The sequence below is a fragment of the Columba livia genome, chromosome W (assembly GCF_036013475.1).
Source record: "Columba livia isolate bColLiv1 breed racing homer chromosome W, bColLiv1.pat.W.v2, whole genome shotgun sequence".
NCBI lineage: Eukaryota > Metazoa > Chordata > Aves > Columbiformes > Columbidae > Columba > Columba livia.
Window position 1 is genome coordinate 1685460 of NC_088641.1, and position 12229 is coordinate 1697688.

Genomic DNA, 12229 nt, shown 5'->3' on the forward strand with positions numbered 1-12229 from the left:
GGGGTTGTTCTGCCCAGATTCAAGACTCTACACTTGCCCTTGTTCTATTTCATTACATTTTCCCGCCCAACTCTCCAGCCTGTCCAGGTCTCTGATGGCAGCACAGCCTCTGGCGTGTCACCACTCCTCCCAGCTTGGTGTCACCAGCAAACTTGCTGACAGTCACTCTATTCCCTCGGCCAAATCACTGATGAATATCTTGAACAATCCCGGCCCCAGCACTGCCCCTGAGGCACTGCACTAGATCCAGGCCTCAACTGGACTCTGCCCATTGACCACGACTCTCTGGCTTCTTCCCTTCAGCCAGGTCACACTCCACCTCACTCCTCGCTCATCCAGACCGCACTCCCTCAGTTCAGCGCTGAGGATGCTGTGGGACACTGTGTCAAATGCCTTTCCCCTGACTGGCACTTGGTGCAGAACAAAGAGCAAGAAGGAACTGGGCCAAAGCAAAAATCCTCATCCTCAAATTATTATTTCTCATTATTATTATTATTATTACTATTATTATTAATTTAGTTTCCCACCCTCTAGAAACGTTCTTGCTACGTTGAGCGGATTTATACAGAAAGACAACACTTAAAACGCAGTAGTATCATTTTATACTATAACTAACGCATGGTGCCGTCAGGAAAGGATTTCACCATCGACATTAACATTCGTTAAATCAATCAATGTTTCCCTTTGGAAAAAAGTTTGTACCTCCCATTGTCTCCTTTTTCTTTAATCCGCTTTTGTTCTTGGAAGAGGAGGAAATGATGGAGTGTTCTGTCAAAACTCAATAAATTGCTGTTTTCCTTTCGTTTCACTCGAAAACTTAAACCACCTTGGTTCTTTTACCTCCCTCTTTGTTCAAATCAAATAAAACCAAGAATCGCACGCATCTATAACCTTTGGTTCTGCTGTCACACTGTCCTGGTTTTGTTAACAACAAGACCGGTTCTCTTTTAGTGATTTTCCTTTCAGCCCATTTTTTCTAGGTGGCTGCGCTTTTCTGAGTTTTAGCTGCATATTTCTCCTCGGATGCTGCACTCGGCGCTGATAAGAGACCAACAGGATGCTGAAGAAGCTCGTGTTTAGATTTATTACTATGGTAGCTAAGAAAGGCTGATAAGTTTTCCACGTTCCGTTGTGAGAGGGGTGTGTTTGAGGAGAGGTGGATGGAACAGGTGACCAGTACTGACCAATAATCCATCCCATAATGGTCATACCCCCTATATAAGAGGGTGATGACGAGGGTCACGCTCTCGTCAACCATAGCCGGCATCTAGAGAGGGGTCTGTCTGTCTGTCTGTGATCCACAGGCCTCAGGCCCTGCACCTGCTGGAGCCGCCAGCTCCGCACACCCAGCTCTGCTGCTGGAGTGACGCCAACTCCACACTTGAGATTGGCTTTGTATATTTTGTATATATATATTCTCTATTTATTAGTAGCATTAGTAAAACCCTTTAAAACTCTCCAACTTGAAGTCTCTCTTTCTTTCCCCTTATCTTTCTTATCATCTTTCCGATCTAACGGAAGTGCTGGTGGGAGGTAAAGGGGATAACAGGGAGCGCCTGGCGTGGTTTATTGCCGCCTTGCCTTAAACCTTGATACATTCACAGCCAATAACAGATTTCTATGCAGCAAAAGAGAAAGGTTCATGTTACATCAAGAAAATCGTCGCTGTCGCTGCTCAAGAGCCGCAGCGTCATCCCTGAGCAACACCCCAACCACGGCCTTAAATCAAGAGCACATTCAAATGGGGTTAAAACGGAATAAATGTGTGCATTTAAGAGCCTGTTAAGGGTTGAGTAGGCAATGAAGGCGCTATTAAATATAATAACAGCCACATCATCCACCTTGTCCTCATCAGGAGTGGCTTTTCAGTCTCCACGATGGGGCTTTTTCTTGAAAAATAAAGAAAATCATGCTGAACATGAGTAATTTGCTGCGCTTGTAAGAAAATGCCGGTTTCAGGGCTTTGGGAAACAAAAAGAAGCAAAGTCAACTCATGGAAAAACATGTGGCCGAAGGAATGTGGCTGCTCGGCCATGGAAGGACTCCGAGGAGTGAAACTTGCTCCACACAACCCCACGGCTTCCTCCTCCATCCCCATTTTCCCCCATTCTTTCCCCAAATTGCTGTTCGGCGCAGACATACCCACACCGCTGGCTCCGGGGGAGCAGCTGGTGCTGATGAGCTCACCTCTATTTATGCAAATGACAATAATTAGTGTTTGATAGCACTTGTCAATGAGTCTGATTACACGGCGCTGGGTGATGAGACGCAGCTCGCATGGTGGTGCCCAGGAGAGGAGCTGGGGCTGCGGCAGCTTCGTGGGACCTGCAGGGACCTGCTGCTGCCTGTCTGAGGGGCTTCAGACCATGGGCTGCCTTGGGAAGAATCGTTTGGGTTGGAAAAGACCCTCAAGATGGAGTTCAACCATTAACCCACCCCATGTCCCTGAGAACCTCATCTCTGTGTATTTCCAACCCCTCCAGGGATGGTGACTCCAGCACTGCCCTGGGCAGCCTGTTCCAATGCCCCACAGCCCTTTGGAGAAGAAATTGTTCCCCAGATCCAACCTCGACCTCCCCTGGCGCAACTTGAGGCCGTTTCTTTGTGTCCCTGTGTCCCCTCAGCTCCTGTTCTCCAGCTGAACGCCCCAGGTCCCTCAGCCGCTCCCATCACACTTGTGCTCCAGCCCCTTCCCCAGCTCTGTTCCCTTCTCGCAACTCGCTCCAGCACCTCAAGACCTTTATTGTGAGGTGCTCCCGCCACCCCTCTGGCCGCCATTTTGAGCCCTGAGGTGATTCTGGTGCCGCCATTTTGAGCCCTGAGGTGATTCTGGTGCCACCATTTTGAGCCCTGAGGTGAGTGGCCCAAAACTGCCCCCAGGATTCGAGATTGGGCCTCCCCAGTGCCAAAGTCTTGAGAATTCTATTCTCTTCTTGAGAAGAGTCTGGGTTGCAGGGACCTTCCCAGCCCCCCCAGTGCCACTCCTGCCATGAGCAGGGACATCTTCACCAGCTCAGGTTGCTCAGAGCCCCGTCCAGCCTGGCCTGGGGTGTCTCCAGGGATGGTTCATCCACCACCTCTCTGAGCAACCACCCTCAGGGCCAACAATTCCTTCCTTATATCTAACCTAAATCTCCCCTCTTTAGTTTAAAACCATCACCCCTTGTCCTGTCACAACAAGCTCTGCTAAAAACTCCGTCCCCATCTTTCTCACAGGCCCCTTTTAAGCACTGAAAAGCCACAGCTTCAACCCATCCAATATCACGAGAGGGGTAGATCTGTTCTCTACATCACTATTTATAAGCGGTTTGTATCATGAATTTTGCCTCATCTGACCTCTTTGCAATTAGAGAAATACACTGGAATGGCTTTTTAAAGCAATCCATGACCAAACACATGGGAGATCCACCAGGCGGGAGAACCTCCATGGCCAATTGCCCAAGACCCAGTTCCCACCAGCAGCTCTCCACGATGTTAAATCAGCCCAGGGCAGGTATTTTTAGGCCCCCATCGCATCACAGCCAGCAGACAGCATCGCATAAAGCTATTTATAGTACTACCAGACATATATACATCGCATTTCTATACGTGTCTCGTGCTATCTAAAAGGGAGCTGATACTCCGCAGCAGCAGTGGGAACCATCACCCGTCGCTATTTACATAAGATTTTGGAGATTTACGGATAGGAGTTAAAAAATTCAAAGCTCCACAGCAAGTAAGCAGCGCTGAGCCTTTATAAATAGGCTGCGATGCAGGGAAACCTGGGAAAAGTCTCTGCCACTTGAAAGTACATTTATTTTTGTAAGCATGCAAGGAGGTGATAAATTATTTCTTTTGATCCTTTTCACTGCTGTGCTCACAGCTGTAAAAAATAAGCTAAAGGCTGCTGCTTTTTAACATGTTTTTAATTATTTTTCCCCCTCCGCATCTATTGGCGAGTGGAAAATCCTACGGCACAAAGCAAAGCAATTGTTGGAGCGCTTCGCAGACCTCTAGAATTTATTTCACTGCTTCATTGGATTAACAAATGACCCTTAACATCTCTCCCAATTCTCACCACCTATTTTACAGCCTTTTGTGTTTATACGGGAGAAATTCCTTCCCTGATTAATTTGAGACACAATTTGACTGTTGTCCCCAGACCTTCCCAGTTGCAGCATCCCAGGTCTTGGACCTGACACAGAAACGGGGCGTTCAGTGCTTTCAGTTCCTCACTAGGTAGGAAAGATTCGCATTTTCTTCTATTTTCTTATTATTACCACATCCAGTTGTGAATTGACCACAGCAATAAGCGAGAAGATGTTTACCATTTGTTTTCTGGAGGCTGGAGAGTTGGGCGGGAAAAAGTTAATGAAATATAACAAGGGAAAGTGTAGAGTCTTACATCTGGGCAGGAACAACCCCAGGTTCCAGTATAAGCTGGAGAATGAGCTGTTGGAGAGCAGTGAAAAGGGAGCTGGGGGTGCTGGGGACAGCAGGGTGACCATGAGCCAGCACTGGGCCCTTGTGGCCAGGAAGCCAATGGTACCTGGGGTGGGTTAGAAAGGGATGGTCAGTAGATCAGAGAGGTTCTCCTGCCCCTCTGCTCTGCCCTGGGGAGACCACACCTGGAATATTGTGTCCAGCTGTGGCCCCTCAGTTCCAGCAGGACAGGGAACTGCTGGAGAGAGTCCAGCGCAGCCACCAAGATGCTGGAGGGAGTGGAGCATCTCCCGTGTGAGGAAAGGCTGAGGGAGCTGGGGCTCTGGAGCTGGACAAGAGGACACTGAGGGGGGACTCATTCCTGGGGATCAATATGGAAAGGGGGAGTGTCAGGAGGATGGAGCCAGGCTCTTCTGGTGACAACCAGTGACAGGACAAGGGGCAATGGGTGCAAACTGGAAAACAGGAGGTTCCACTTAAATTTGAGAAGAAACTTGTTGTGGGTGAGGGTGGCAGAGCCTGGCCCAGGCTGCCCAGGGGGTTGTGGAGTCTCCTTCTGTGCAGACATTCCAACCCGCCTGGACACCTTCCTGTGTAACCTCATCTGGGTGTTCCTGCTCCATGGGGGGATTGCACTGGATGAGCTTCCCAGGTCCCTTCCAACCCTTCACATTCTGGGATTCTGTGATTCTACCAAAGCAAACAATTTTTTAGCAGTTTGCTTCGATACCTTTGCGGAGATTCGGAGGAAAAATGCTTCTAAATTCACACATAAATAATAAAATCAGTATATTAAGGGAGGAAGGACCTGGAGCAACTATAGTGTGGCTAGTTGTGCTGAGTGAGCAATGAGACGATGCTCAACATGAACATTTACACCCCTTGTCGCTGTAATCACCAGGTAAATTTGGCGGCGGAGGTCATCAATATATTTTTGCACAAGATGTATTGGATATGATAGTCAAGAGAGCTTGTGTGTTAATCACAGCAAACTCATTTAACAAATTAACGATGCTAAAGCGAATAAAATGCACAAGCCCTTTTAAATTAAAAAGTGGCTGGTGTCTTGACATTAGTCCAATAAACTTGGAGAGGGTAGAATTAAGATCCTGACCCTGTAACTCCGCATCAGGAGAAATGGGAAAAGGAGTTGTGAGGGTTTTGTCCAGACGCCCCCCAAAATAATTCACTTCCAGGTGGGAATCAACCTGGGTTGTTTCGCATCAACAAAGTGTATTTCATTAGAATTAAGTGATAAGCCTCCAGAAATCTAGGAAAGTAAGGGAAATTTGATTAGAAATCCTGAAAATCCTGAACTCCCAGCGGGGTTTGCAGGCTCAGCTATAATTAAACACCGCACTGAAAAGCTGTGTTGGCTTTAATCAGGTTTGCGATGAACTTCGGGTGAGTTTTCCACAGCAAAAGGTTGTGTTTGCTTCATTAAAATCTGGATTCTGGCTTTGTCCTTGATACGCTCTTGCTCCAGTTTCTTTCATCAGTTCGGTCTTTGGCAGAGCTCAAGAATATCGCTCGCCAAGGATGCCCAGAAGTAGGTGCTTAAAGTACCAATTAAATATCCCTTCCGAGCTCTGCTCTCATTTTTTTGCACCTTAAATGTAAAAACCTGAACAAAATCCCCTCACTGGTGGTCTTCCAGGTGTCAAAGAAGCCAATAAATCATGTTGTTCTCCCTCCTTTCAGCCACTTGTTATTATATTATGTGAATAATATAAAAGTACAGAAACTGGTGGATGGATTCTGGTGGAGGAATCCCACTGGAAATAGCGCCACTTGCTGCACACATCTGATGGCATCGCTTCCATTTTTCACCCCAAAATTGTCAGGTAGCCCAAGAAATGATCACTTGGAGCCTCCTGCCTGTGCTACCTTCACCCCAACCTTCTCAACGCTCTCCATCTCCACCTGGATGTTCCAAGGATCATCGAGGTGGTCACCAAACCAGCTCTCCCACCATTCTTTCTCTAGCACACCTGATGGCATCGCTTCCATTTTTCCACCCCAAAATCACCAGGTAGCCCAAGTGATGTTCATTTGGAGCTTCCTGCCTGTGCTGCCTTCACCTCAACCTTCTCAATGCTCTCCATCTCCACCTGGATGTTCCAAGCGTTATTGAGGTGGTCACCAAACCAGCTCTCCCACCGTTCTTTCTCTAGCACATCTGATGGCATCTCTTCCATTTTTCCACCCCAACATTGTCAGGTAGCCCAAAAAATGATCACTTGGAGCCTCCTGCCCATCCTACCTTCATCTCAACCTTCTCAATGCTCTCCATCTCCTCCTGGATGTTCCAAAGGTCATTGAGATGGTCACCAAACCAGCTCTCCTGCCCAGCTTTGCAGATTTAGACACGCTTATCTCCACTCAATCATATTTAATCTCCTCCACGCTTGCTAATGAGTTGGATATTTCCCTGCCATCCTCACGTGACGCAAGAACAACCCCAGTTCTTTCAAAATGCAGAATAAAGGCCATTAATCCTGATGTTCATCACCGTGTTAATAATTCCCTGGTCACCTTCGATGGCTCTGGGACACTCGATAGAAACTCCTGATTGTCTTTTGCCATCCTCCTGGGGACTTTTTCCCTCTGATTAAAACTTATCTCTACAGCTAATATCTTCTCATGAAAACAGGTGTTATTTCCAATTTCATGCTTTGAATGGCACTTGTTTATTTCTAATTACAGCCCATTAATCACGGAGCAAACTCCAATTGCTGCAAGTTGATATCTCGCAGCGTTTTAAGCTTGAGGGGTTAAAAGAACCAAACAAAACAATTTTCATAAGCATAAATATGGGTCTTATTAAGGAAAAGCCTGAGAAAGATCTACATTTCCAACACGGCTCCGATGCTGCTCATTTTATCACCATTTTTGCTGGGGGATGCACCAGATACATCGAACGACATCCCTGGGAACGGCGTGTTCCCCCTAAAGCTTCATTTTATTTCTAGTGGCTGGAATTAGACCGCGATGACTTCCAGACCCAGGAAATAAATCCCAAAGAAGCGTCGCTTCACCTTCTTCCACCACAGTGTGAAGAGAGACGGGTCTTTAAGGCTTTGACTACAAAATAACTGGAGTCAGCAGTTATTGCTGTATTATTTTTCAACAGGCTTAGGTACATTTACGCTTTCAACTCTGAAGCTTTTTGCCCTGAGCACAGTTTAAGTAGAAAAATAGAAGCGCTTGGGAAAAATGGGGTTTATCATACAGTCTCTACCGCAAACTTGTTCTTGTGTCCCTAAATGTCGCTATGGTGGGCACACAAAAGTATTGGAGCGCCGGTAATGAGAGGAGAAATGGACCATACACACAAATTTGCCGTTCACTCACCAGATCGCTGGCGGCGCGCACGAGCGGTTCAGGGCCAGGACAAGGCGTTCCGGGAAACGATCGCTCTGAAAGGTGGAAATTCAGTGTCCAGTTATGAATTTAGTAAAAGCACAGGGTGGTATACATATTACAGCAATCAGTGACTTGGCAAAAGTATGTTATAGTACCACAAAACTTATCAATACATTGACAGCAAACACCCTTCTAAAACAATGGGTTGGTAACAATTAGTAACTGTAATGGAAACTTAACAAGACTTTAGCGGAAGAACTTACAATGATATTATTTTATACGTTTAAGAAAAAGGAATAGAGAGAGATACTAAGATATCAGAAAGAGAAAGGGAGAGAGAAACAGAGAGGGAGAGTAAGATATCACCACCCCACATGTACATCGGTCCCGCGACGACCTCTGGAGCAGGGGGGACACGTTGACGATTTACACGCCCCCAACCTGTATCGTACGTGAGGTTGTTTTATAACCCAGTTCGTTTACATGCGAGATAGGAGAAGGTGGTTCGTCTCCTCCCTTTGCTCGCTCTTCATGCTAATTAGGAAGACTCTTCTGGAAATGGGTCTGGGGTCTTCAAACTAGGGGAAAGTTCATGGTATTGACCAGAAGTGAGTTGTCTTGCCCATCAGTTGTCTTGTGGTTTCTTCCGGTAGTTGGTTGTTGGACAGATGGTTCATCTCTATCATCCCAATTAGGCCATGAGACCTTTGACAGCAACACTGTTAATTGTCCTTATCTTCCAAGGTGTCACCTCCATGGCCATAAAACTTTGGGAAAGATAAGATGAGGTGTCATCTATCTCTTCCTCCCAAAGTAACAAAAACCAGACGTTTAAGGCATAACAACGTCTTTGTTCTGCTAAGCATGGGGGGAGTGCTTCAAGGTTTTCACAGGCAGGCAGTGAGAATACTTCATTTTAAACCATTTTTGAAATATTTAGACACCTAAAATGCATCTAGACGGATTGAAAATAAAATGTTGGAAGGAGACCTCTCAGTTACTTGATTAACAAGAGAATTGTTGTCACTGTCATTGGTTCAAGGGCATCCCGACGCGTGTCACGCCAGGGACGCGGTACGAGCGCGGCAGCTCGCGCAATTTATAGCCCGCGCTATAAATTAAAACGCAATAAAGCTTTTCGAAGGGCTGCTTTAGGAGCATCAAGTTCTTGCCACGGTGCTCATATTTTAGGCGATAGATTTGTATAATGACTTTGCAAGCGATTAAAATAAAGGTGTAATTCTCTACATTTCTGTCCATAAAACAGTGACATGAATCTGAAGGTGTCGGCCGTATGGAAGGAATATTTTTTGGATTCATTTATTCAGCTGGACTGTTATACAGGGTCAGGGAGGTAAGTCCTGGACCTGGACTTAATTAATCCCATCCCAAGTGGACCACCACAAGTGGACCTTGTCCCAGAAGAGAAGGACCCACAAGGTCCACATGTCTAAGCCCAGTCTTACCCTTATTTTTTTGCTGCTTTGGAACAAAGAGAAGCTGCAGAGTGAGGCAGAAATATTAAAGCACAAAGGATTATGTGCTTAATTGTAAACTGAGATGGAAAATGAAGCCTGAAGAAAGAGCTGCTTAGGTGGGGGCTTGTTGGGACCTGTTCCTCACAGCTCAGCTCACACCAACCAAGTGATTTTAACCCCTTCTCTTCCCTCAGTGCTCCGCTCTTACCCCCAGCACGGCCGAAGGAATTTACTTTATTAAAGAACATCATTAAAACCTGAGCTGCATTTCTGTTGAGCCAAAAAGGTTCAGGCTTCCCACATTCTCTTGAAGAATTCAAATAAGATGTGTGTTCCCAATTAATGGACCGGAGAAGGGCCAACGTGACCATGGGGACAAGTCTGGGGTCAAAGCAGGAGCTCAATGGGACTCCAAATTTCAGGAGCCATCACCGAAGTCTTGTCCCCATGCTGTCCCTACTTGTCCCCCTCCCCTGGGGACCCAAAGAACATGGGCACAGCACCCAGGACATCACGGCCACTAGTTCAAGGTGGTCCATCAGGATTTTTCCAGCCCAGCAGGATTTTCCTGGCCTGTCCTGAACCTTTTTCATCCCTTTTTGCTTTCTAGGAGCTTTTTTTAGGCAGCGGATTTACGACAACAGGTAATTTTAGGCAGAGAGAAGTCACTGAGAATTACATTTTCAGAGTAGGATCCACGACTATTTGCTGTAGAGACCTGACTCCAACCCCAATCAGAAACAAGACACGATATTGTGCGACATGGGTATCTGCTAAGGTTAATTAACACGTCTTAAGCGCCCATGACATCAAATCGCTATAAAATAGCTATACAGCGAAGGTAACTCACAGAGGATGAAACAGCAAGAGGATGTTTGGAAACATGAGAAGAGACTGAATGCAGTGTCACATTTTCAATTTTGCTTTCATTTCCTACCTGCAGACAGTAATCCGTGACACTGATGGGCATCCCACCAGCCAGACCATGCTAAAAACAAAGCCTAAATAACCTTAAAATGGGAAATGGAGGCAGATGTGGAACAATTATTGGTCCATGAGGAGTTCCCTGGTACATAGATTTCCTTCCTAGAGTCTTGAGGGAGTCTGTCCCATGGTATGTGGTAGAGATTGATGGGAGACCAGACCTACAACACCAATTGCTGGAGCACAGGATGGTTTGTGGTGGAGCTGAGCCGGCTCTCCCCACATCAGAGATGCTGCACCATATCTCAAGGCTCAGACTAAACTCTAAACTCCCCTCCTCCCTTAGACTTGGGGGAACAAAACCTCTGAATTACGTGGCTTGGACGCATTTGCACCCACTGGCCGGGGTTCATGGCCACAGAAAGCTGTGCAAGCAACACCAAGTGAAAATGAAAGTCTCACCCAACATTTTCTCTTCTCTTTATCACCCTACGCACTCAGGAGGGTTTAATCTGCCTGTGGCAGATGTCCATGAGTTTTACATCCCTCACCGAGTGGTTTTATTAGATGAGTGATGCCCATAAAATAGCCACTTGGGTGCTTCCTGCTTTTTTCCAATATTACCAAGGAGAAAACAAAATAATAATACAGAGATCCCTTGTGTGCAACTCCAAGCACCGAGTTGACTCCATCTCCCCTAAGAAAACCAAACTCCAGGTGCTCTACAACTCAAAAATGCCTTTATCCTCCTCTCATACCTTATCATCTGCTCAGCAATTCGGCCTCACGCTGGAAACTTTGTCCCTCTTGAACTGCAGCAGGAATTTTGTCCCCAAGGCCGTATTTTTCAGAAGACATCCACTTGCTTTCTTTGCGTGCAAACTTCAGCAGCATCATAAAGATTAACTTCTTGAAAGTACATCTGGAAAATAAAATTATATGGGAAGTTTACTTAATTATTACATATATCTTTGTCATGCTGACAAGAAGCACTTTAGTGTGTAGGTGTAGCTTTAGCAGAAGAAACAGGATAAAATTTATACAGAGGAACAGTTTTTCTATGCAATTACAGCTTGCCTTTGAGATCCTTCCCTAGAGAGAGCACGTTGCAGAGCTGGGTAGGGCCTTACCTGTGACATCAGTGCTACTTCTTCTTCCAAATATCGTGTTCTTCATGTGTAGTAACCTTGTCAAGCTTTAACTGAGTTATTGTCAATAGTTCCAAGTCCATACATCAGCAATAACTCCCAGATCATCCATTTGACAGTACGCTCATGCACTGGGTTGGGATGGGATGGGTTGGGTTGCAGTGGGTTGTGTTTGGTTGAGTTGGGTCACGTTGGGTTGGGTTGCGTTGCATTGCCTTGGGTCACGTTGGGTTGGGATGGGTTGGGTTCGGTTGCGTTGGGTTGCGTTGGGTCGCGTTGGGTTGGGTTCGGTGGGGTTGGGTTGTGTTGGGTTGCGTTGGTTGAGTTGGGTTGCGTTGGGTTGCACTGGGTTGTGTTGGCCACCATTCCTCTGACCTCTTCTTCAGTTGCATGACGTGATTCATCTCAAAATACTCCAGAGCACTGGAGCTATTCAATAGTCACCTTTGCTTTGAGGGTATCTGAGCACTTCAGCAACGCTGCGGTGCCCAAGCTCAAGCGATTCCCAAAGCTCAAGCAGCTAAAAAGGTTCTTTGCTTGGAAATGGTTTCGTGGAAGCTTCTCATCCTGCAAGCCCCTTCAAAATGAGAACTTTTCATCCTGAGTTATCCCTGTTTCCCAAAGTAGCTTTTCTTGCACCTGCAGGACTCACCACCTCTTGGGCTTCTCCTGGTGTTCTGAGCGTCTTCTGGAAAGGACGGCAAGACCAGGGCATCACTTTGGGGAGGGCAGCTGAGAGGCTGGTTTTCCAGGCACTGGGCACTTCTTAATTAAAAGCACTGAGATTTAATAATAAAGAGAAAGGAAGTTAATGGGGAGACGCTCTGACTGGGGCTGCAGGTTATTTTGGCCACAAGAGCACACAGGACAACAGCAAAACTGGGGGATGGT

At 46.4% G+C, this 12229-nt stretch overlaps 1 protein-coding gene across 3 annotated transcripts in view; it reads right to left on the minus strand.

Moving 5' to 3' along the window:
• Window positions 1-12229, minus strand: part of LOC102097274 (netrin receptor DCC) — a 412480-nt gene that overhangs the window by 387302 nt on the left and 12949 nt on the right. For all 3 annotated transcript variants that reach the window (XM_065044619.1, XM_065044617.1, XM_065044616.1), the window contains exons 5-7: window positions 11321-12117; window positions 10949-11112; window positions 7777-7841 (exon numbers count right to left, since the gene is read on the minus strand). The gene's annotated coding sequence lies outside the window, so the exon portion shown is untranslated. The remainder of the gene's footprint in view (window positions 1-7776; window positions 7842-10948; window positions 11113-11320; window positions 12118-12229) is intronic.